Here is a 26,302-nt window from a genome sequence, read left to right as displayed (position 1 = left end):
CTATATATTGTATATATAGTATATATATACAATATATATATACTATATATTGTATATATAGTATTGTCTATATATTGTATATATAGTATATATTGTAGTATATATACACTATATATACAATATAGTATATATATACTATATATACAATATATAGTATATTGTATATATATACTATATATTGTGTATATAGTATATATTGTAGTATATATATACTACTATATATAGTATATGCTATGTATATACATATACACTGTATAGTGTACACTATATATATATATACACAGTATAGTCTCGTATATATACAATATATATATATGATACTATACTGTGTGTATATATATATAGTGTACACTATACAGTGTGTATGTATATACATAGCATATACGATACATAGCATATATAGTATATATGATACCATACTATAGTATATATGATACTATACTGTGTATATATAGTATACACTATGCAGTGTGTATGTATATGTATATATAGACACACTATATAGTATGTGTCTGCATGTGTGTGTGTGTGTGTTTATAACCCAGAAAATAACAAGTGGGGAGGATGTGAACAAAATTGGAGCCTTTTTGCACCCTTGGTGGAATGTCAAACATTTCAGCCACTCTGGAAAATGGTAGTGGTTCCCCCCCAAAACTGAAAGAATAACCATAAGGTCCGGCAATTTCACTTCTGGGTAAATATCCCAAAGAACCAAAATCAGGATTTCAAAAAGATATTTGTAGATCTGTGTAGATAGCAGCAGTAGTCACAGTAGCTAAAAGGTAGACACAACTTAAGTGTCCATGGGTGGGTGAATGAAAAGATAAAATGGGGTGTTTATATGTAGTGGAATATTATTCAGTCTTGAAAAGGGAGGATATTCGGACATAGGCTCTAATATGGGAGACACTTGAGGACGTTGTGCTACATGAAAGAGGCCAATCACAGTAACACACACACTCCCTGACTCCACTATTCCTGGAGTCATTCAGCTCATAGTGACAGCAAGTGGAATGGTGGGTACTGGGAGCAGGCAAGAAGAAAGAGTGAATGATTGCTTCATGGGTACAGAGTTTCAGTTTTGCAAGATGGGAAGAGTTCTAGAGATGGGTGATGGTAACGTTGCCAGAATGTGAAGGTGCTTTATGTTACTGAACTGTCTCCTTTAAAGTGATAAAGATGGTCAATTTATGGCGCATGCATTTTTTTTTTAAAGATTTATTTATTTGTGCATACAGAACTGGGGTACAGGCCAGAGGCTCAGGGACAGTGAGAGGTTTCACCAGAGACAGAGTGGGGAACAGAAGAGGCAGATAGACGAAGTACACTGCTGAGTGGAGCAGCGGGCGGGCCAGGAGAGGTCTGCCACGCCATGTGGTCACCTCCGGGGCAGGCGGGAATCGAACTCATGCAGAAGTGGCTTTAGATTCTCAATGCTGTGCTTTAACCCGCTGCGCCACCAGGGAGGGCCGGTACATGCATTTTACCACAGTTGAAGACCAAAGATGCTTTGGAAATCTTCTTAAAGAGCCTCCAGCTTGTACATGGCTGGGGATTTCGTGCAAGTTCCTTCCTCTCTTCCTGGGTCAGCTTTCTTATTTTCAAAGGGGAGGGAGACACCCCATGAGCCTTGCACTGGTGACAGGATGTGGTATAAATATAGCCCCAGTCAGAAAGCCATGGTGGAGCACTTGTGTGGGAGCCTGGAGCCAGCACGGAGGGCTTTTACGTGCCCACTTCCTTTAGAGAACAGCATTCACAGCCTGAGGCCTTTGGGGAGAATGGAGACAAGTATTTTTGCCTTGTTCTCCTCTGGCTGGTTGATAGGCTGTTTTCTTTAAAAAGGAGCTCTGATCACCCCCAAAGAATGACCAACCCCCCCACCCCCCTGCCCCAGGCCACAGGGGCACCAGCCTGCAGAGGCCCTGACTTCCCACACTCCTGCTGAGATGAATGAGCAACAACCCACCGTTTCTAGATAATTCTCTATTCTTTCCTGACTCGAGGATACAAGCCCGTTGCAGGGCATCCCTTCCAGAGCGCCTTGCAGAATCACAGAGCTGGGCTCATGGAATCCGGGTGCCATCTGAAATTCCCCTGGGCTCCTAAGAACATGGTGAGAGGCTGTGAGATGCAGCCTGGAGGCTGGAATCTCCCAAACTCGAATGCTGCATCATCCTCAATATCCAGCTTAGTTCTGCCCCTGAAGACCCCAACATTCCTTGGGCTGCCCTTGTCCACTCTTTCATGCCCACTTCCAGTTTCTTCCTCTTCACAATTCTGCTACAGAAAAACCAGGAACCAGAGCAGCCTCCGAGCCCGAGACCAGCATCTTCTTCAAAGGAGTGAGATCAAGGAAGACTTTGCTCTCTTGTTCACAGGAAACGTGTCCCTGCAGGTAGGGACGTGACCCAGGTGGCCGCTGAGTACCAGGGCCAGTTAACACCCCCCCAAGGCCTTTGCTGGGAGCTGCCCTTTTGCCTGGACAGAAACAAGGTGGTGTGCCTGGACAGAAACAAGGTGGGGGTGGTGTGCACTCGCTGGGCTCTTTTGGAGGAAAGTGATGATTCTGAAGGGTGAGGTTGGTTTCGTTGGGTTTCTGTCTCACCCCAATGTCTCCTGTCAGTAGCCTTCCCACTGACCCCACCTGCTCCTTGGCTATAATTTCCCCTTTTCCTTGTGTTGGGAGTTGAGCCCAACCTCTCCCCCACTGCAGTCCTATCTTGGCAGTCCCAACACCCAATATGAGCATGTGCAGGGGACTGTCAGCGTTACTATTTCCTAACAGATGGCATCCTGACTTTTTTCTTGAACAACGTCAAAGGAATTCTGCAGTAGTGCCTCTAGGGGTAGGGGAGGGAGAGGCACACTCCGCCAGGAAAACCATTCCCAGCATTTATGATCATGTTGGCTGGTAGAACCTTCTGGAAGTCGTCAGCAAGCAGGTCCATCCCTGCCATTGGCAGAGGCATCACAGAGAGAAGGGAGGCTTTGGCGAACAGTTCAAAGCAGCATCAGCGACAGTTTTGGTGAACCAACGCACCTTCCCCAGAAGGGTCTTTAAAAAGCATGAAGGAAATTCCTGGGTGCTCCTGATGGGGGTGATGCAGTTGGGGTTGCACAGAGGGCATGGATGTCTGAAAGGAAGGAGGAAATGGAGCAACTAGGTGTCACACTGCTCCCCTCTCGTCCCTACAGACCCAGGTGAAAAGGAGCTCTGATATTACTTAGACAAGCCAAGAAAAGCAATCTGGCCTTTCATTCCTATTTTCCTCCTTTCCTGGGAATTTGCGGGGCCTGCTGTGCAAGATAAAAAAAAATTACCCAGAGCTCTAACACCAAAGGAAACTTATCACCGGCGATTGCTCTGGACTTGCTCTCAGGTTGGCAGGTCAGACCTCCGGCAGCGGCAGCGCCTGCTCTCTTGAGACAGAAGTCACCGCGGCAGCAACAATTTTCCAGGGCACAGGTGGGAGAAGCGAGCCCTGTTTTGTGAAGTCCTCAGAGATCCGGGCACAGGGCACGGGAACCCAGGCGGCTACGTGGAAAGGTTAAAGCCAGCAGGATCACAAGGCAGAGGGCAGGTGAGCTCATGCATTAAAGCCTTCCAGGATCTGCACCCTGGCCCACTGCAGGGCTCAGAACACATGGGCCCCACAGGTGACTTGTGGCCTATTTTCCCATGACTGCTGACCTCAGCATGTTTTAGTTTTCCTTTTTAAATAGTTGAACAAAAAAATCAAAAGCAAGCTACGTTGTGACAGGTGAAAATGACATGCAACTCAAATTTGAGTTAACTGGGGTACCGGTCTGCCTACATCCTGCCTGTACTTCGTTTGCATTACAGCAGTGGAGTTGAGTCCTGGCCACAGAGGCACTGGCCCCACGCCTTAAGATATTTATTATCTGACCCTTCACAGAGTTGCTGATCCCTGGCTAAGCAAGGTTGAAATCCCAGCTCTAACGCTTACAGACTATGTGACCAGGGCCAGGTTCTTTAACCTCTGTAAGTCACAGGTTTCTCATCTATAAGTGGAAAGACCAGTAACACCTGCATTTTGGGATTATTAGGATTTCTTGAGACAGTGGATGTAAAGAAAGTACTTAGCAGAGGGCCTGGCTCAGAATAAATGTTCAGTCATTGTTTGCTGTTGCTGTTCTGTTTGTAAAGCTCCCAAGGGGAAGGGTTTGGCCTCTGTGATATAGACTACTTGCCAGTTGATCCTATGGATCCTCCCAAAATGCTACTTTAGAAGCTGGGAAAGCTAAATATCTGTTTTTCCAATCTCCCTTGCATCCAGGAAGGGACATAAAATACAATCTGGCCAAGTACACATACATGGAAGTTTGCTCTGGTTGTTCTGGGAAGACAGTTCTGCCTTTCTAATAAAAGGAGGGCATGGTCGAGCATTCCCAACTCCTCTATTCCCTGCCTCGACTATTGGTGTGATGTCTGGAGCTCAGGCAGCCTTTCTGAGTCCATGAACACATGATCAAGAGAATTACTGGCACCACACACCCTGACATCGTTAAGCTGCTGAGTCAACATAATTTCCCTGCAGTCTTCTACAGACCATCTACCTAACTCTTTAATTCTTCCAATTAAGATTTCTATTACTTATAACCACATACTTCTGATTCCTATGCACTTTGGGGAGCATAGATACAGGAATATAAAGATGTGCCTTTTCAGAAGTCTGGTTCAGAGATGCATGACCCAGAAAAGAGAGACAGGAACTCAGAGTGTTGGTTAAGCTTAGCTTTCGTGAAGATAAACGTCGTGGTCAGAGCTTACCCAGGAGGACAGTTCAGAAGACAGTGCTTAGCTTTCCTCGATAGCACTACTGGGGAAGAACAGAATATGACCATTCCTTGGGCTGCTAAGAGTGAGAAGCTAATAAAAATATACACTCTTTTTACAAGCTTCTAGAAAACACACTTATGTTATATCCCTTTTTAGAATAAGTCAGCTGTCTGAAGACCATCTTCGCATCAGGTCTAAGCAATCCTATATGAGAACAGTGGCTACTGAAGTAGATGTATAGGCTGGACCAGGGAGAGGCAATTCTCTTCTCAGATGGCCTGGACTCTGCTTAGATTTCCAAGGTGTCGAGTGCCATGGTTTATGGGACAGGTGGGTAAGGGAAGCAGTCACATTAGGATGGATAAACAACCATTTCCCAGCAGTCTTTGCCAGCTGCCCGTCCTCCTTGGGCCAATCCGTAGAGGCTTTGTCAAGGAGGAGAGGTTTTAGTTAAATATATGTCTTTTTATATATTCTTGTTTAGAGAAGTATTGCATGTTCATTACAGTACAGTCAAAAGAGAAACATAAAAGGAAGGAAAATCACCCCAAAACCTCCACCCTCCACCCCAGGCAATCACATTATCCAGCCTCCCCTCCAGGCATTGATTTATTTGTGATTAGAAGTTTGCCATAAATGGGATCTCATTGTAATGACAATATGTGCTTTTTATTTTCTCCTTGGCATCCTATTTTCATTTGTAGAATTTTCCAGTTGGTGATTGTAGACAGGTATCACCTTCTCTGTTGACCACCTCACACGTCTGTGCTACTCTCTTGGGGATGGAACTGGGGGCTCTTTGAATGGCAGGAAGAGTGGTCTGGCAGACAGTAGTTGGCTGGAGTTGGGGCGTGGACTATTGAGAATAAGTTCTTGATAGAGTATTGAAGGAAGATGTCAGTTAAGTTGGAGAAAAGGAGGCAGGTAAGCAAAAGGCAAAAGCAGAAGGTTTGGTAAAGAATAGACTAGCTTCCTGTCATCCTGACCCTCCTGCCCAAAAACACTGTGAGCTCATCTTACCTCTTTCTACACGAGCTCTTGTGGAACCCGCCTGCTAACAGCACGCCCACCTGCACCTGGGGGCAGCTGGAGTTTGATCTCTTTCCCAGTTCTGTGGGGTAGATACCTTCTTTCCCTGGTCCTGCCTGAGATGATCAAAGGGGAACACACATAACATCCCCCTCGAAGGCACAAGAGGCTACATTGCCCACCAGGGAATGAAATGGGCAAGTGGTCTTGGCTTGAGAACCTGCCAGGTGATTGATCCAGACATATGTTCCCCGGTTAGTGGGTCCTTTCAGCTATTAAGTGTCAGTGTGGGGGCTGAAACGAAAGCCCCAATGGTACTCAGACCATCATAGTGAGGATTCGAATGCTGGGAAGTAGTTCTACAGATTTTACTCTGAGTACTGTTCCAGCAACCTTACGTTTATAACCCTTGTCACCAAATCAGAAGGGAAAGGAACAGTGAATCATTGACATCAAAATGTAATTATATGGAACAGGGCTTCTGGTTTCATCTATAGATTTAGAGCTTTTGATTGTCTAATTTGTCTTGACCTAAAGATGTGTCGATGCTGTCTATGTGCCGAGGAAGGCAAAAGGGAGCTTAATCGCTTTCCTAACTTCTGAAGCTTGCATTGCGGAGCTGCTTTAAAGCCTGGGTATCCAAAGTTTAAATCTTGGTCATTAGTTGGGGGTGAGTAGGAAGTGAACTTGGTTGGACTTGAAGCCTACGCAGATGGCTTTGGCAACTTGCCTACTGAACCAGAGGGCGTCTGAGAACATTCACACCACGTTCCCAGCAGCTTAGAAGCTTGTTTTATGGACTTAGAACCAGCACAAGGTATTAGAAATACACTTCTAGGTTTTATGCTGAGAAGTGTACTGTTTTAGCTTCTCAATCACTGGTCTTTGAATTGATTTCAGTTGTTCCTTCTTACCAGTCCTCCACTCCCCCTCTACTCCCTCCTGTGATGGTTGTTAATAGGACAGGATGCATCTCTTTAGTGGTCCAGGCTGTGGAATTCATCTGGCTTCACTATCTCCTAGCTGGGTGGCCTTGGAAAAGCTACTCGACTTCTCCAAGCATCTGCTTCTTCATCCGTAAGATGAGGACACTACGCTTCTCTGACCACTCGGGTGCTTGAGTTTTTCATCGATGGCCTCATTTCATACTCAAAGGGAACTTCTATCCACCTGACTTCTCCTGTCCTCTTCTGTCAACATCATTTCCAGAATCAGCTATGTGCAAATCACCAAGGCCTTCCTCTCGTGCACCTGGGTGAGCTAGAGAAGCTCACCACAGTGCTTTGCTGTAAATGCTTCCTCCAAGCAGAAGGAACAGACATGACACAACATAGTGATTTGGGTCACCTCAGGACTCCATCCCAAGTGTTGCTTAAATATGTTAATGAGAACCAGAAATAAAATCTCAAAACTAGGAGGAGGCGCCAAGAACTCAGTGGGGCCAGGAGATAATGGACAGCTAGCAGATGTGAGTGGGAGAAGGAGACCTTGCCCAGCACGGGCTGATGGGAGGGGGCGGCTGGCCCTCCATCTCCCTTGCAGAAGCCCAGGGGCCGGCTGCATAATGGGAAGACTTGTGGGTGCTGGTAGAACTTCCTCCTTCTTGAATTAAATGCTGCAGGGGCAGCAGCTGGTGGCTCACAACAGGAGAACTGGTACTGGGGCTGCCTATGGCCTTGAAATGCGCTGCTCTTTCTCTTCCCTTTGCTTGTTTGGCAACCAAGGTGGTTGTCTCCTCCTACCATACTCCCCTCGTCTCCAACCCAACTGCCTCCTGCCACATCGGCCTCTCTGCTAACCTGGGGGGAGAAAAGGAGAAGCTTCATTTGAAATGAAAACAAACAAACAAACAGAAAGACCCCAACCAACCTGAATCCCAGTGGGTGTTAGTTTGCAAGATCCAGTTCCTGGAAACTTTGAGGAGGATGTGCTCTCCAAACCCCGAGCTGAGAAAAGGCTCCCCCACTCCTCCCCATCACGATGAGGAGGTTGGTTCATGTTTTGCTGAGTACGACTGTGGAGAACAAAAGGTTGTCCCTCTTTCCCCCACTTGTTCCCCATTTCTCCATGCCACCCCTGTGGCCAGACCGCTGGCTGAGGCACCCCTGGGCCAGAGACAGCTGTTGAGACCCAGAGCTAAGCTCATGTGGAGTCACACCGTGGCGAGCAGACTGGATGTGCAGGGTAGAGTCTGACCAGTTCTCTGATTCCATGAACAACAGGGCATGAGAGAGCATGGCCTCTGGCTCCTGCCTTAAAAACACTGTTGAGACACCAAGGCAACTCAAAGACCCCACACGTTTCAGAGATGGGGGTTCCCTGGAGATATGGGGGTCAAAGGTCCTAGCTACATTTGTTTCCAGATAACAGCATTCTCAGTAGTTCTGATTAGAAGCTGGAAGCCCAGGCCAACTGCTGCTTTCACTGTTTTATTTTGTGTTTTAAAATGAGCTTAAGACTGGAAAACAAGCATTAGACACAACACTTTAGAGCGCTCTAAATTCTCGTCTATTCTTTGTCAATAACTATATACCTTTTTATATAGCTGTGATCACTGTGTCCACGGTATTTGCCATTGCTTTCCCACTTAGCATGATTTCGAAGGCGTGTTTTCTGTGTATTGACATGACCTCAGTCCTGCCATTCAGGGGGCTGCATGACATCCTGTGAAATGGACAAGCTTTCATTTTTTTTTAAAGATTTATTTATTTATGCACACAGAACTGGGGTACAGGCCAGGGGTGCAGGGGCAGTGAGAGGCTTCACCAGAGACAGAGTGGGGAGCAGGACAGGAAGGTCAACGAAGTACACTGCTGAGGGGAGCAGTGGGCAGGTTAGGAGAGGTCTGCCGTGCCATGTGAGACACCTGCCTGGCCGGGGATGGAACAAGTGAAGTGGCTGCTACTAGCGATATAGTGCTGTGCTTTTATCCGTTGCACCACTAGAGAGGGCCCATTTTTTTTTTTTTTAAGATTTAAGAAAAAAATTATTTATGCAGACAGAACTGGTGTATAGGCCAGAGGTACAGGGTCAGTTAGTGGCTTCACCAGACAGAGTGGGGAGCAGAACAGGCCGTCTGACGAATACACTGCTGAGGGGAGCAGCGGGCGGTCAGGAAAGGTCTGCCATGACATATGGGTCACCTCCGGGGCGGGGGATCGAACTCACACTAAAGCAGCTGTGGCTCACTTGCAGTGCTGCGTCCTAACCCATTGCACCACCAGGGAGGGCCTACACTTTCCTTTTTTCACCAAGCTTTTCCCCTCTGGCTGGACACTTTGGTGCTTTCTAGGTCCTCGCCATTATAAATAGCAGCAACAGCAACATCTTCAGAGGGAACAATAGTGATAAAGAGCTGGAATGTTGCTGACTATTTTCACTGGCAACCAAATTTAGAGAATCTTGGTATTGCGCCTCCCAAATGCGGGAGTAATTAAACAGCTGCCTTGAAGGATGGCTGGGTGATTTATAGGCAGTGAGATGCGTTCAGTGGGTTTGTCAGTATCCCGCGGCATTAAGGATACGCTTGTTAATTATCTGTGGTTAATATGATAATTTAGGGAAAACAACACCTATTAAGAGTTCCTCATTAAGCAGGAGACTTTTTTTTAATAGCAAAAAAAAGCCACCCAAATTAATGATGTTCACCTCTGATCTGTCACTGGGCAAGGAGAGGAAAGAGTGTATTTATTTTTGATGTTCCCATAGTTCCTTGGGTAAAAAGAGGCTCCTTCTGGAACACCCTCCCAGGTCCACTCCCGCCTTTGCACTTACCTTTTTTTCGAGCCATCAAATTATGGGACCAATTAGTTTTTTCAGGTGTCTCAATAAATGTGTGCTCCATCAGCTGAATTGAGAAACTTTTATCTGCAGTCCCGGGGGCATCCATGGAGCTCTGGTGGTGCTCTTGTTTTGTGGAGGAGACTGGAGTCCAGGGATGGTGCGTGCCTTGCCGGGGGCCCCATGATCACGCCGGGGACAGGCAGGGAGACTCGGGTCACCTGCCTCCTCACCTAGCCAATTCCCAGGCTTCTCCCTGCAAAGTGTCCTTTCTCTGCTGGGTCCATTAGACCAGGTTGAGAGTTACAGGAGATTCTTATTCATGGGAAGCATCTACCTCGATGCAGTCCCTGAGAGGGAAGGAGTGGGCAGAGGGGAAGCGCACCGCATAATGTGACGCCGGAGACACTATCTGGAAGACCCGAGGAGAAATAATGGTGAGCACATAACCTCATCTTTATCCTTCAATAAGTATTGAATGTAACTCATGGGCTGTATTCAATCACTGCTCCCCGGTGTCATGCAGTCATCCTCTGCCGCCCAATCTTCATATTTCATTTTGGCCCGGACAGTGCAAACTCCATCGAAGCCATCAAGAGTAATTTTTATATATGGGGCCTCTGCTGAGCCAGCATCGTGCTGCACACTTTCCCCATTATCTTGGTTGGTGGGGAGTGGGGGTTGGCAGGAATCAAGGGGTCTGTGGGGAGCAAGCATTCTTAAGCCAGAGGCCTCTTTGAGGAGAGGCAATGTCTGGGAGAGAGGAACCCTGGCTCTTGGTTTTAGGACACACCCATCTTTACTCGGGGTTACCCAAGCACCCCCAGTGGAAGAGTTAGGAGGAGGGAGGGATATAACACTCATCTCCATGCAAGGGTCTACATGGGCTGTCGTCATTTCTTCTGTAGAAAAAACCTTAGCAACAGAGGAATTGAGGCTGGAGGAAGTTAAATCCTTGGTCAGAATCACACAGGGACTTTGCCTAGTGGGGGCTTAAGCTTAGATGCTTCTTTCATCTGTCACTTTCCCTCCATCCTATGCCCCTTGGGGAGCCTGACATTGACGTGGGCCCTTCGGTGGGGGGGAGGGGGCATTGGACAGCATAGTGTCATAGCAGGCAACTTGGGGGTCCTGGAGGGGCAGCAACATCCTGCTAGCACTCAGGACTCATGTCCATGGGTATCCGGGTGATGCTGGTCATGTCCTCTGGGGACATATGAGAAGTCATAAGTCACCTGCATCCATGTCTCAGTGTCAGCTTGGCCATCTTGGGGGAAGGTGCTCTGGGAAAGTCAGAAGAGAGATGGAGTGATCCTGATTGCAAATCCCTACTGCTCTTTAGCTAAAAATGTCTCTGGGCAGACATTCAGCGTCTTTCAGAGCCCGTTTGCTCTTTGAAGGACTGGGCTCTTGGTCCTGTTTCATCACACCTGTGTCTTTCGCCTGAAAATGAAGCAGGTGTGCTGTTCAGCTCAAGGGGTCCCCGTGTGGCCAGAAGGGCTCCCCCTGGAACACAGGATGGATGAAGGCCTTTCACTTTCCAAATAGAGTCGGCCCCAAAGGGGAACCAGGACTCCAATTTGGTGCATCCTGCTTCTTTGGAGTAGGACTTTGCACAAAGCAGGGTCTGTTTTCAGGCCTGAGCAGTGAGGGGGGACCTGTGAGGCCAGGAGGCACGGAGGGGAGAGGTTTGCATTATGGAAGAATCTCATCCCAAGGCAGTTTGGAGCCTTGGGTCTAGGCAGTGCTAGATCCCCATGTGGGAACAGGACCCGTGGGGAAGAGGCAAATTCACACTGGGCTCAGGACCCGGCACTGGCACCAGGCTCAAGGACACAGAGGTACAGAAGAACAAGGAGACAGCGTGTGGAGAACGGCTCACCTGAGGTGGAGAAGGGCAGACACGGCCGGAGCCTGTCTTGTGGTGTGGGTCAGCTCATCCATCCAGATGAGTTTAGCCCCTTAGGCTCAGTTTTCCTGCTCTTTTCAGAAAGCCCTCTTACCCTCTGCTGGAACGAGCCACACACAGGGCAGGATGCAACCCCCCCCCCTGCCCATCCCCACTGAACACCCATCTTTTCTCCACCTGCAAGCAATGGGCATATTTCAAGGCTGCCCTGCATCTCACAGCCCAAGGAGGGTTGATTTCATACTTGACTTATTTCATTTCCCTCCGTGGTTCTATGTCCCATTCATCTTTCATTCACAATTCTCTTTTTCACCCTTGACTGATCTGGCCCTCTCCTAATTCTAAAATCTATTTTTTCCTCTCCCCACCCTCCAATCTGCCACTGAATTGCATCAGTATTACTGTCTATTTCTATATTTCTTTTGCAATTCAGTCTTTTCTTCCCGTCACACCTTTTTAGGCTTAGCGTCTGGGCTTGTGCATGGTGGTGATTACCCCCTTCTCTCTGACACCCCAAGACAAAGGTCCATCTCTAAGAAACTCTGTGGCCTGACCCCTATACTTGACTTCTTTAGTCTTGGTATCATCATCTGTAAAATTAGATGATCTGATCATCTCCAAGCTCCCATGTGGCTAAACTGTTAGTCGATTCTATGGTTCAGGGGACTTTGCTGATGGTTGAATATTCACTCTATTGCAATACACAGGAAAATAATCCACTCACAACTATGTAAACACAGACTCTGTATCTCATTATTTCACTTCATACATCATAGCAAGTCCCTCAGAGACCTAAACACCCCCAAGGTCTGTGTGGGGTTTGGGGGTGTGATACTGGCCTGAACCTAAGAGAGGTACCAGATAGCAATGACTAGAAACCAAGTGCAGAGTGTTTATTGATCCTTTCTTTATGATCCAAGTGTATATGCTTCTCCCTTTTAGGATATCTTTCGGTCTTAAGAGAAAAGCAACTTTGCTAGGCTCACTCAGCTTGTTGGTGACAGAGCAGAGACAGGAACCCAGGCCTCAAGTCTGACCGTTGGCTGACGAGGCAAGGCTTGGCCTTGTGGGGCTGGGAGAAGGGACTCCTGTGGTTCTTGCTGGTCAGGTGGCCCTCTGAGGGTCATACCCCCATTCATTCACTGAGTCTCTATAGGGCCCTGCATGTGACGTCTGCCCACGCCAAGGACCAGCCGCCATTTTGTCACTGCCTGAGATGGTTGCGTTCACTTACTTCCCAGAGACCCCACAGACCTGGGCTTGCCCTTAGCAGTGGAGCCAGCTGGTGGCTTGATGTGCCACGTCAAATCTCCCTTCTATGAAGACTTCCAGTCTGAGCCTGCATTGGCCTTTGTCCTTTTCTGGATCTCAACCCCGTCTACTCTTTTTTGGGAATTGCTGGGATATATAAAATACCCTGCATTCCACTAACACTCACCTGTACAGCCCATGCCCACTATGATACTAGTTTATGCATGACTTAGAGTGCCTAAGCTTGTTTCTTAAGCCTTACCTTTCTTATTAAATGCCTCAGAGAACAGCATTTTCCACTTAAACTAGATTCTAAAAATGGTTAGCACAGAGCTTTATTCCTGAATGTGCTTAACAAATGGTATGGAATTCAGTAGAATATAAGATATGTCATCCTCAGAGGAGAGGAAGAAGGGGTCTGAACTTGACCCTAATAAAAATCCCCAAGACCGCCAATGTCTTCTCTGCCCTCCACCTCCCACCCTATACCAATAGTTCTGAGTATTTTCTGGGGAAACAGTCCTTGGTCTTACTCAGTGAATAATGGGCTAAAATAGACCTCTCAGATATCTGATGAGCCACTTTCAGTGTTAAAGACATTTCCTGATGGAAAAGAAGGGAGGTGGAACAACAGATAGTTAAGGGGTGCTGGCAGCATCTGGAAGTCTCTGGCACTCTCTTTTCTATTCTGCCCTCCACCTCCACAAAGCACTCTAGAGCACCTTTGATGGGGAGAAGGGGAGGAGAGAGCAGCCCCTGAGATTGGCAGAGAAAGTGGGGTGGGTGATGGGTGGGTCACTGTGTGAGTCATGACCAGACCCTTCTCAGCTCTGGGGTCTTGGAGCTCCTGGACCCAGGCGAAAGCCTCTTTCCAAAGCAGCTTATATGCAAGCTGAGGTGAAGGTAGTTCTCCACTGAAGCAGCAACTTAAGACTCACCCAACGGCAGAGGTGTTGCTTGCACATGGTGTTGAAAATATTTACACCATGGCAATTAGCAAATCCTAAAAATCAGAGCTTTGTTTTTGAGACCTGGCTCACTAGCACACCGCTGCCTAAAAAAATTAAAATAATGGTACATCCAGACTATGCACCCAGACCAACTAAACTAGAATTGTCATGGAGGGAACTTTTAAAAGCCTTGCAGGAGGTTTCAATGTGTAAGTGCCCTTAGTCACTCATCCAACCCTATGGCCCCATTTTACATGGGGGCAACTGAGATCAAAAAGGTAAAATGATACCTCTCCATTCAATAGCTTCTGGAGTAGTAGCTCTTCCTGTGGAGAATTTCCCCTGGTGGTGGAAATTCATCTTGGTCCTCTTTTTAGCTGTCTTTTCTCTATCTTTCCTTTTTTTTTTTTTTTTTTCTGTCCCATCCTGCCTGGAACTCAGCTGTCCTTTCTGGAAACTGGCATCTAAGATGTGGTCCTCACACTCAACCTTGTCTGTGGGGGGCAAGGCCCCTAGTGGAAGCAAAAGGTGGCAGGGCAGGCTGTGAGGTGTGTCCATGTACATGTGGGATTTCCCACAGCAGCAGAGAGGCCCAGAACTGAGCAGAATGGCCGCTGAAGATGTGGAATTTTGCTAGTGATTTTTATAATGTGTAGTCATAGAAACCACTGGCCTGGAGTCCCTCAGGGTCAGGCCTGGGCCATTTTTGAAAATCCTCAAATACCTCTGTCCCAGAGCATTCTCCTTACCTCTGGAGAAGGCAGTGGGGGGCTACCCCCTCCCCCCAAGAGGGACATGAGTAATAGAACTAGTGTACAAAGTGCTTTCACATCATGATCTCATTGGGGTTCATGACCCTGCGCATGTGATGGAGAGGGAAGTGGGAGACTTGGGAATTCAAATTGCAGTTCCGTTGTCTTGGGAAACCCTTTCCGGCAAATAGGAGTCAGCAAATCCCTACCTTGCCATCCCTTCTTCTCAGACCAGGAGCATTTAGAACTAATTGAATCACTAGATTAGCTAATGCAGCCTCCATTAAGACCACAAGATCCCGGAGGAGAGCCCACTGAAGAGATGCACAGAGGTTTACACCCATCCAAGCATCATTCCAGCTCCTGCCCCCCACAGCCTAGCCTTAGCAGACTCAGGAGCCCCTGTGGGCCCCAAGGCTGAGCTCCTTAGACTCCGCATCCACCAGCTGTTTATCCTAAGGAACAAAAATTCTATCATAGACAATGTGTTGCTTCATCTCTGGATTTTCTTTTAAGGTGAGCTCTTCCAACTGGGGACACCAAATCACAAAGCACCATCTTATGACTAATTTTCTTTCCATCTGGGGCAACAATCTCTTCTTGGCATGAGGCGGGATGGTGAAAAGATTGAGTCAGTCACCCATGCATTTATGGAGGTCTGCTTTCCCTAGGGGAGACAACAGTAAGCGAGGTAGTCACAGGAGGTGCCTAGACGTCTGGAGTTGACAGCCTGGTGCCTGGAACTAGACTCCTCAATTCAAATTTGTGGAATGAAACAACAAAGGACATTGACCAATTGGGGCAAAAGCTTCTTTTTCAACCCACCAAGGGAAGGTCATCCCTTCACACTTGACCTTCAACTGTGAATGCTGCCTCTTGTATCTTAGATGCTCGGTGAAGGCCAAGGTCATGTCTGTTTCCTCTGGACCCCACCTTTTGGGTCTCTTTTTTTTTTTTTTTAAAGATTTATTTATTGATTCATACAGAAATGGGATACAGGCCAGCGATGCGGAGGGTGAGAGGATTCACCAGGGACAGAGTGGGGAGCAGAACAGGCAGATCAGCGAAGTACACTGCTAAGGGAGCAGCGGGCGGGTCAGGAGAGGTCTGCCACACCATGTGGTCACCTCCGGGGCAGGCGGGAATCGAACTCATGCAGAAGTGGCTTTTAGCTTCTTAGTGTGGTGCTTTAACCCGCTGCGCCACCAGGGAGGGCCGTTTTTGGGTCTCTTATTCAAATCTGATGACCTTCTGTTCTCTTTCATCTTTCCTCTCCTGTCTGCTCTGGCTCTTCTGCACTGTTGGCTTTCTGGGAAGTGATGGAGCTTGTTGCCAAACTAGGGATCTCTACTATCTAGCAGTCAGTGCCTTAAGTTAATGATGAATCCTTGCAAAGAAGTTTGATCCTTCTTTTAAGAGAATAATGCTTTTGCTTCTTCCCACAATAATATTTCATTGTGGGAAAAAGTTAGAAAAGACAGAAAAGCATACACAAAATAGAAATATCATCTGCCACGATCCAAGAATAGCTGCTGTTAACATTTTAGTGAATTTCTCTCCAACCTTTACACATATACACACACATGCATGCATAGATGTATATATCTGTTAATATGTTTATACACATGAATATATTTACATAGCATTACATATGTGTATGTATAATACATATGTAATAAACAAAGATGAAATGAAATATTGACTTCTCTTTTCCAAGTGAATGCTTCACAGATGATGGCTAAGACATGGCCCGGGGGTGTTGCCTGTGGCCAGGATGCTCTCCTCCAGGGCTAGGGTGCTCCAGCCCCAGGCACCCTCCCTGTTCCAGCCCCAAGGGTGCTGGCTGAACCCCAAGAACCTCCGTCCTCAGGGACAGTCTGAGTCAGGTAGACACAGCCTGCCTCCTCCCATGTGAAATGGCCACAGTAACTGCCCGCACCTCGCAGGGCTGGTGTTTGTATTAAAGTTGTGCCTGAGACAGGAGGTGGGTGTGGGTTATTTCATTGAGAGTCAAGGCCAGGAAGCAGGAGGAGGCAGAAGAGAGGAGGAAAGCAGTCCCTGGGTTCTGTGCTACGGCTTCCAGAGTAGGGGGCGAGGGGGACTGAGGCACCTTCCCACCTGCTGATGTCCTGCTGGGTGCGAGCTGCCTGGTCTTCACACACACACACACACACACACACACACACACACACACACACACACACACCCATGCTCCAGGCTGCTGCTGCCTTTGAAGTTCAAAGCCAAGGTGACACAAGAGCTCTGGGGGAGAGAGAGGTGAGTGAGATGAGGCACTCCCAAGGTAGGACACGCAGTGCGGGTGAGACTGAGCTCACCCCGACTCTCCACCGCAGCTGTGGCTAAAATTAGAGGACCAGGATGACAAGCAGGCTGTGGTGATGGCTGCGTCCCCCTGAGGCGGTCTCTGGCCTCGGAGGCAGAAAGTCTAGCGCAAGATCAGAGAAAGGAGAGACAGGCTGTGACACGGGCCACGCCAGGCCTCAGGAGGAAGACTCAGGGCAGTGATTGGAGTCTCTGATGAGGAGGGCAAAGAGGAAGGAGAGGAGAGAGACTCGGGGACTTCTCAGTCTGTTAGAATTGCACCTCCTGAGCGCGGGAATGAGCGCGCTCTTTTTTCCTGCACCCTGGAGCAGCTGGCCTGCCTCTCTGACCCCCCACCCCCAGCAGGCACAAAGTCTATGGGAGGGGACATGGGCCCCAAAAGGCTGGAGCTGCAGTGCTCCCCACTCTGGCCTGTGCCTGCCTCTGGGGTCTCAGGCAGTTGCCATGCCACGAGGGAGGGGCACGCTGGCATTCCATCGCCCAGAGTCAGGGCAGGCCCTAGCCTGCAACTTCCTGCCTCAGCTTCCTCCATCATCACACAGACACAGACTCACAGTGACATCACGACTCGCCCCCATCTGAGCCTGAGATGGCGAGGTCCCATCACCACTGGCCACCTTGGGCTGCCCCTAAGCAAGGAGATGGTGAATGACTGTCCTGTGTGTTAAGGGGCAGCGGGGTGGGCTGGGGGCGTGGTCAGGAAATAGCACCAAGGAGGCCCATGCCCACCCATCAGTCACGGCCTCTCCATCCCGTGCTCTCTCGTCCACCAGCGTGTCTGTCTCAGCCTAGATTTGGGGGACCCTAGTCTCAGAACGCATGGGGGAGCTCCACTCCTGCACCCTGCTTTTATCACTGGTCAAGGAAAGTGGAGGAGACACAGGAAGAAGATGGGGAAAACAGAGGGAAAGAGAGGTGTCGAGTTTACCCTACAAGTCTAGAATCACTGTTTCTGCTGGGTGCTTGAGAGGAAAGCAGCATTCTCAGGAATAAGCCCCACAATTTGCTGGGGCTCCACATAAAGACAGAGAAACCAGGAGAGCATCTGTGAGCGCTGATGAGGACGTGCCTTTCCTGAGCGCTTTTCATGGGCAGCACTTTGCCCTTCAAAGGAGGCGTCAGGGTGAAATCTCACGGGCGGAGCCCCTCAGAGCAGTCTCCGTTCACTCTAAGCGTCTGATTCCTGAACACTCAGCCGCCTGTTACACACGGGGGCTGAAATGCCCTTTGGTCCTTTGCTCCTTACTCCGCCCCTCCTATCCCACCCTCCTTGGAATCTGCCTGCCACCAAATTGCCGTGCCAGCAATTTTCTCTGCCGCTTAAAAGGCCATCAAGACAGCATCAAACTGCCTGTACATGCTAAACCCAAACGCTTATGGAGCAGAGCCCAGAGTGGGGTGCTAAATTGGATTCTATCAAATCAACATCAGCTGCGTGCAAGCCGCTGCTAATGAAAGGCTCCCACCCATGGCGGCCGGCGCTGGAAGGGGAGCGCGAAGTGGAGAGTGGCTGGCTACTGCTGGGCTGGGAGCAAAGGGAGCGCTGGGGGAGGTCTTGGGGACGCATGGTCCCCCGGTGGGCACTGTCTGGAAGGAGGGAGGAAGGTGGACACACATGGAAGGAATGTTTTCCATTCTTAGGTTGGGATGCGAGGTGCAGAAGAGGCATTGTATTTTATACATATACAATGGCGGGGTTGAGGGCCAGCTCAGATGTGGGTGTTGTCTTAATTTGCATCCAGAAACTACTTATCCCTATCACTCCTTGCCTCCCACCTTCCAGAACTCCCCAACCCTGGGTGGTGACTGCTTAGAGAGGAGAGTGGGGTGGAAGTCCGTCTCCCATGAGCTGGGGCTAGCGCTATTCACTCCTAGACATTTACTGGAAGTCAGAGGAGTTATTTCTTCTATCTCTGCTTGGCAGATGTACACATTGACCCACATTTAGTGATTTAAAATGACACAAACTCATTATCTTGACTTTTTTTTTTTTTTAAGATTTTATTTGTTTATTCATACAGAAATGGAGTACAGGCCAGAGGTAGAGAGTGGGGAGCAGAACAGGCCGACTGATGAAGTGCACTGCTGAGGGGAGCAGCGGGCGGGTCAGGAGAGGTCTGCCACGCCATGTGGTCACCTCCGGGGCAGGCGGGGATTGAACTCATGCGAAAGTGGCTTTAGATTCTTAGTGCTGCGCTTTAACCCGCTGCACCACCAGGGAGGGCCCGACATATTTTTTTTTTAAAGATTTATTTGTGCATGCAGAACTGGGGTACAGGCCAGAGGCTCAGGGGCGGCTTCACCAGAGACAGAGTGGGGAGCAGGCAGCTCACCGAAGTACACTGCTGAGGGGAGCAGCGGACAGGTCAGGAGAGGTCTGCCGCGCCATGTGGTCACCTCCGGGGTAGGCGGGAATCGAACTCATGTGGAAGTGGCTTTAGCTTCTCAGTGCTGTGCTTTAACCCGCTGCACCACCAGGGAGGGCCAATCTTGCCTTTTTTTTTTTTTTTTTTTTTTTAAGACCCATTGTGACTTGGGTCTCCTGGGGCTAAGATGAAGACGTCAGCAGAGATGCATTCCCTTCTGGAGGCTTTAGGGGGTGACTTGTTTCCTGGACTTTCCACCTGCTGGGCTCTTGGCCCTTTCTCCATTTTCAAAGCCAGCACTGTCACAGCTCTCTGGCCCTTCAGCTATAGTTACTTTTCCTCTCGAGCCCATGCCACAGCCAGCGGGAGGCGTGACTTTTAAGGACATGGCTAATTAGATGGGGTGCACCTGGGGAATCTGGGCTCCTCTGCCCACCTCAGGGCCTTACCTAGTCGCACCTACATGGACACGGTCACTCTGACCACATAAGGTGACGTTTTCACAGACTCCAGGGTTTAGTGCTACTCTGGAACATCATTTTCCACTACAGTAGGCATAGGTTGAATCCTCATTTCTCAAATTCCTTTCCTTTGTCTGAAAAGCCTAGTGACCAGGATGGAGCCAGTTGTGAGCCCTGTGGCTGCCTTGGGTGATGTGGGCATGGGCCGTCACTACTGTGGAACAGGGATCTGTGGGCATCACTGCCAAGGTCTATACCAGCTGAGGTGGGGAGAGGCAGGCCTGCTGAAGTCTCTTCCCTGAAAATAGCAATGCAGCATCCTGCTTGCTATCATGCTTGATGGCTTCCAAAGACATGCAGGAATCTGATGAGGTGCAACTCGTGGAAGTTAGACCATGTTGCAGGGGGAAAAATTGGGACTCAAGATGGGTCAGTGATTTCCCAGGGTCATGGGTGGCTGCAGAACAAGGACCTCTAATGACTTCCTATTGAGGTCAAGGTGTCTGTTTAGCCTGAGGGAACATCTGGAGATGGTGGAGACATAGTTTGGATAAGAACTCAGGAGAGCAACCAAGGACTCTGTGGAGTAGTGGGGAAGAGGGAATAGCATCAGCCCCAAATTTTCATTGTTCTCTGCTTCTTCTGATCTGGCCCTGAGAGGGGGTTTCAATGGCTCCTTAGTACAGGGGCTCATGTACCACCAGTAAACTCTGCTGCTGGGTCCTGCACACTGTCATCGACCACATGCATCTGCACGCCACTGACCAGCTGAGTTGCCCTGGGCTTGTGCTGTGACTGGCCTGAGAATTAAATGTGGGCCCCTGGGCTTACTTATACCTCCCTGACCAGCTGACTCTTGATTGATGCTTGGAGAACAGCCTCCGGCGTGCAGCAGAGCAGACACTGTGAGCAGACCCAGCCTTGTCTTGGAGAACCTTCTCTTTAATGGCACTGACCTAGACTGCGCTTCATGAACATGGAGACCTATGGGGTCACAGGAAAGAAGCCCTTTTTCTGAGCATCGATTCCAACAAAGAATGTCTCCAGTATCACACTGACACGATCTTTTCATAGGTGCACTTATATATTTTTTAATAATAGTGAAGTTCTACACAGTTTCCAGCCTGTCCAGCTTAATTCTCACAGTGACAATGTGATAGTTAATCTTCTGTGTCAACTTGGCTGGACTATGATGCTCAGTTGTTTGATCAAACACCAGCCAAAGTGTTGCTGTGAAAATGTGTTTTAGATGATGCTAACATTTAAATCGGCAGACTTTGAGTGAAGCGGATTACTCTCCATAACATGGTGGGGGGTGGGGTGGGGCTTTGCCCTATCAGTTGAAGACTTAACTTTAGAGAAGAGTCTACCAGTCCTACAGAGTCCAGACTGCCCATGCTCCACAGGATCATGAACCAATCCCTTTAAGTATCTATCTTCTATTGGTTCTCTCTCTCCAGAGACCCTTGAGGAGTACAGACTTTATGAGGCAGGGAATATTATTTCAGTGACACAGATAAGTAAGTGGGTCAGACTCTGTCACCTGCAACACTGCCTCAACCTCCTGTGTATTGAGATTGGTCACATGACCAGTTCTGGCCAATGGTGTGTGCGTAGAATGTGCAATATGTCAGAACCCCACACTCTTGTGCTTTGATTGGCCTGGAGAAGACCCAGGATGGCCTCTGGAGAGGAATCATTAGATGACAGGGGACTGGATCCTCCAAGTCATCCCATGGAAGGACTGGACTGTGATATAAGTGAGATATGCACCTGCGACGGGTGAGGCCACGGAGATGTGTGACAGCAAGTGAGCTACCCTCCCTAACACACGGTTGGGCTTGCCAGTGCAGTAGGGGCAGAGTCAGAGCTTCACCCCAGGCAGCCTGGCTTGCTCCACCCTACCCATCCCTGCCCACCAGTGTTGTGGTGTTGGGAGGGGTGAGTGAGATAGTGCACAGTAGGTTGCTTGATATGCCCAACATGTTAGTGATTACTATGGCAAAGTTCTTATGTTGTTAGGCATTTGACTTTGCCTCTTGTGCCGCTTTGAACAAAATGGCACCACGTGGACAGACATGGCAGCCTCCTCACTGGTTGAACAATTGTTCCCAAGGTGTGTTGATGAATGAACCAATGTTAACTGGGAAGTCCCCAGTACTGGGTCACAGGAGGCCTGTCCATTTCCCTAAAGAATGTCTGTCTTTGACATTTCATCCATGATACATGAAGACATAGGCGGCATGCTTAACAAATTGATAGATGAAGCAAAACTAGGTGAGAGAGCTAATATCTTGGATGACAGAGTGAAGATTCAAGAAAGGTCTGGGCAGGCCAGAACAATGGACTGAAACTAACACGATTAACGGTAGGAGAGATAAATCAAAGTCCTGCTCTTAGTTAAAAAACTAGCAGGTAGAATACAGGATGAAGGAGGCTCATGTGTGGGAAAATCCTGGAGTTCTTGCCTGATAGGCACCCCAAGAATGACATAGGCTCTCTTCAAATGAAGAATATCTCATGCTGCGTTAAATAGAAGACCACAGTCATCCTCTCAAGTCCACACTGGTGCTTGGTGTGTGCTGGGCATGGGGCTGGGTGCTGGTGTGCACTGGAGAATGACAGAACCCCACCTTCCCTCAGGTGACACATAAGAACACAATTAAACTGAGCTCCGTGCTAATCGGTGTTGGCACAGTCTTCCTTCACTTTCTATATGCAAAGGATGGGGATGGCTCTAGAAACCAAGTGATATGAGGAACTAGGGATGATGAGATTTAGGGGCAGTTCAGAAATAGGAAGTGTTGTCTCCTTGAATGAAAGTTACATATTTCAGAGGAATAGAAAGAACCAATGGCTAAAAAGGAATGTCTGAGGTTTGTTGTGCTCTGGCAAGGCATCGTACATTCATTCTTTCACTGACTCGTCCCCACTGCTTCGCCAGGGAGACAGAATGTCCCCATTTCACAGGTGGGGAAACACAGGCCCACAGAGGTTTCTGTACCTGAGACATTCTTACAGATCTGACAGGTGGCAAAGAGGATCTGACTCTCATTGACTGCTTCAAAGCCCACGTTCTTGCCCATTCACCTAACCCTGAGCAGATTTCATCTTCCTTTAAGGAAGGAGCTGCTAGCAACAGCAGCTGCAGGTAATTGGACAGTTGCTTCTTTCACGGGAGTGTTTAGGCAGCATGTGGAGGACAGTGTCCTTGGATGCCCCCGTGAAGATCCCTCCCTGTATCTGGAGGTGGGGAGACAGCGGAAGGGAAGGCCTGCCTTGTCTCGGCCTCATCTGCAGAGCTAGCTTCCGCCTGCACCTCACATTTCTGCTCTTAGCCAAAGCGCCACTTTCTGCAGCTCCCCCTGAGCACCTCCATGGCTGCCTGCCCTATGCCTGGAGCACTGAGCCCGCTGCCCTGGCTGCTGCTTTGTCAGCCCGGAGAGTCCACGAGCTCAGGCATGGGTGTGTCTGATATCCTGCTTTATGCTCCATGCCCAGCACACAGTAGGCGCTCTATTAAAGCTTGGTGAATTCATGATGTCCTCCGAAATCCTGTAACTATTTGATGCTGGGTGAACAGCCAGCACCCATGGGACTTTGCACCTTGCTTCTACCTATTCAGCACTAACCCAGGCCTGGTTCAGGGTGGCCTGTGCTGCGGGGACGAGACAGAAAGCAGCAGCCGCCGCTGGCCCCAGCCCGGCAGTCTTCTTCACTGCTCTGGGACTCAGAGATGCGGCCGCTGCCGCAGAGTGGAACTGGCAGAGGAGGGTAGTGAGCTGTCCCGTCGGCCTCAGCAGCATCCGGTCCTGTTCATTCTGAAACGTTCACTGCCTCTCCCTCCTCTCGTGGTGTCCCTGGCCTCTCTGGATATGTGGGCTGGAGTGCACAGATCTGCTCCTCTGTGTGACCTTGTGTGACTTCCTGACCAGCAGGCAGAGGGGAGAGAAAGGGGTTAACCATGTGGGGGGTGGAGGGTGATGTCAGCCAGGCTGCCCAGCAGAGAAAAAAACCTCTAATTGCTCTTTTCCTTCTTGTCAGAAGCTGACTCCATAGTTACTGTAATAAGGGCTCGTGGACAGGGAGGAGGCTGACTAATGAGAGAGTCATTGTTCAGTGATGAGGGGAAGTGGGGCCTGGAGGAGAGTGGGGAGCAGCAGCCTGGCTCCCCAAGGGAAGACAGAGACATTCCATTGGCTCACCTGGTCTGCCAGTGGAGGCCCGCAGGGCTTGGGGGAAAAGGCATTGGAAATGCCTTGTGGTAGGATCTGCTGCCCCCTCTGTGAGGTGCCGAACTTGGAGGCCTTCATTGGGGAGCATGCTCTGTGGGAAAGGAACTGGGCTTTGGTGGTTGTGTTACTTGGTTAATAAACTGAGATGACTTCCTTCAGGCGACAGATTTTGGGAGGCATTCAGTTTGCAAAGGATTGGCCAGAATACTGGGTCACCAGCTTCGCTTATAAGTGCTTCATGATTGCACTCAATTGAGCAATTCTTCTAGAAACTGCCTTAGAATCAGACTCCAGGAGCTGGAGGGAGGTCTGTCACTGAGTCCATAAAGGTGGGTCTTTCAGTGTAAACCAAAGGCAAGGGGACTCTACCACCAACTCAGTCACCAGTGGGTCCCAGGCCTGTGGACATTTGACATGCTGGTGTCCTTGGCTGTTCATCACCTGGACCCCACACCAAGCCTTTAAGCTTCCACACCGACCTTCACTCTCCACACCTGGATTCTCACCTCTGCGCTAGCTGTTTAAATCTCACCCCTGGCCCTCTGCAAGAGAGCTGTTGACCTTTTCTCTCTTCTTGAGCACTTCTAGAATTTTCCCTGTGGGTTCCCAATTTCCTGCCTACATGAGTATACTCTTGGCATTTGAGTTGCCAGGGTTTGTTGGAATTGTGTATTCTCCTGGTCTGGGGCCAGGTCAGAGTCCCTGCTTCTGTAATTGTCTGTGTTCAGGGCTGGAGGCTCTAGAAGCCCCAGCAGAGGTGAACCAGTTGGCTTGGCTTCCACAGCTTCCCAGAGCTTATTGGAAGCTCTGGAAGCTTAGAATTGACCTTGGTCTGACTCCTCACAGTAAGATGAAAATTCCCACCTTGGCTCTAGGGTAGCCTCAGGGCGCCACCCATTTCAAGCTGACAAAGCAACCTGAAATGACTTGAATCCTCAGGAACCACAGTTCTCAGAGTCACTGCCAGAGAGGGAAAGGCAGAGGCATTCCAGGAGGAATTCCCGGAGATGCATCCCTCAAGAAGAGGTGCCCAAGAGGCTGTCATGGCGTCAGTTTGGTCTTTCAAGGTGCCCAAGAGGAGTTCATGATCAGGGAGCTCTGGGAAGCCATGTAGGCAAGGGAAGCGGTTTGCCTCTAGGAGACTTCTAGAACATTTCATCTGTGCATGTTCATGTTGACTTTTGGAGGCTACTGTGCTTACTGCTGCTCCCCACACATGTATAGTCTTTGGGGGAATCCTGGGAGTTGGGCTTCATGATTTATGCTTGGGGAGCTCCCTGTGTGGGGGTGGAAGCATCTGTACCCCCACATCAGGTTCATACCTGGAAGACGGAGCGTCTTGGGTGTGCCTGGCCCCTACTCCTGCCTCACTGGGCCCCCCCGGGGCTGGACCGTCCTCTCACTGGTGCTGGGCTTCTGACCATGTCCACTCCCAGCCCAGCCTGGTCTTCCTGACCCCCAAGCTCCAGCCCTTCCCCACAAAGGTCTTTATCCTCAATGCTCTTCCTGCTCCCTTTGGTCTCCACCCTGGCCCCAGAGCGCTAATTTATTCACAGCCCCACAGCCCCATTCTGCTGCTCTCAGTCCCTGATTCCATCCACATTCAATCCTGCATTATTTAAATCTCGAAGATGTTCTGGGTTTGACATGAAGAGCGAGAGACTCATTAATATGGACCTTCTATATATTTTTTTCCTAACTCTTAGTAACTTCAGAGAGCTTTGAAACCATTATCCTAAATGGCCCTTTTTTTCATTTAGAAGAGCAGAGGCCTGCAGCAGGGCTGGGGTGGGGTGGTCTTGGCTGTGATGTTAGGTTGGTTCCCTGCCAAGCAGGCTCTGTAGGGTTCTGAGAACACGGGGCGCGGGTCGGCGGTCTGTGGGCTGACCCTCCCTGTGTGCCTGCCACCTGCTGTCTCCTGGTTCCCCCTGTCTCTGCCCAGCTGCGATGGCCTCCTCTGTGAAGTGGAGGGTCCCTCCCAGCTCACAGGGGCTATGCTACGTCTCCCTGCCCCTCCATGGCACCAAAGAGAAGAGCTACAGGCAAGTAAGCAAATAGCCCTTGTCAACTTGGATATCTTTCAAACACATTTAAAAAGTCGCAGAGCGCAGACCTATCACAAAGTGGGCTCATCATTTGAGCTCATCTTGCAGCAATAGGAAACCTCACACGGCCCAACCAGAGATGGTTTAAATCCCTTGTATTTATACAGCAGCTTTGTTTCCAAAGTGCCTGAAATATATTTTCACATTTGGCCTTCACAACCTCTTTCTGGAAGTGATGGAGGAAAGTGAGGATTCTGGTTTGCAGAGAGAGCAGCAAAGGCAGCGAATTAAACTCCTGCACTGAGGGAACCAGCCAGCCACAGGGTGCTGGCCCACTGCTCACCTTTCTCTCCCCAGCTGTGACTGGGTGGGGGGTG

This window comes from Condylura cristata, unplaced genomic scaffold (genome assembly GCF_000260355.1).
Source record: "Condylura cristata isolate star-nosed mole 26May11 unplaced genomic scaffold, ConCri1.0 scaffold00005, whole genome shotgun sequence".
NCBI classification, from domain to species: domain Eukaryota; kingdom Metazoa; phylum Chordata; class Mammalia; order Eulipotyphla; family Talpidae; genus Condylura; species Condylura cristata.
The sequence above is the reverse complement of the archived record's forward strand: the minus strand, read 5'-3'. Positions refer to the sequence as shown.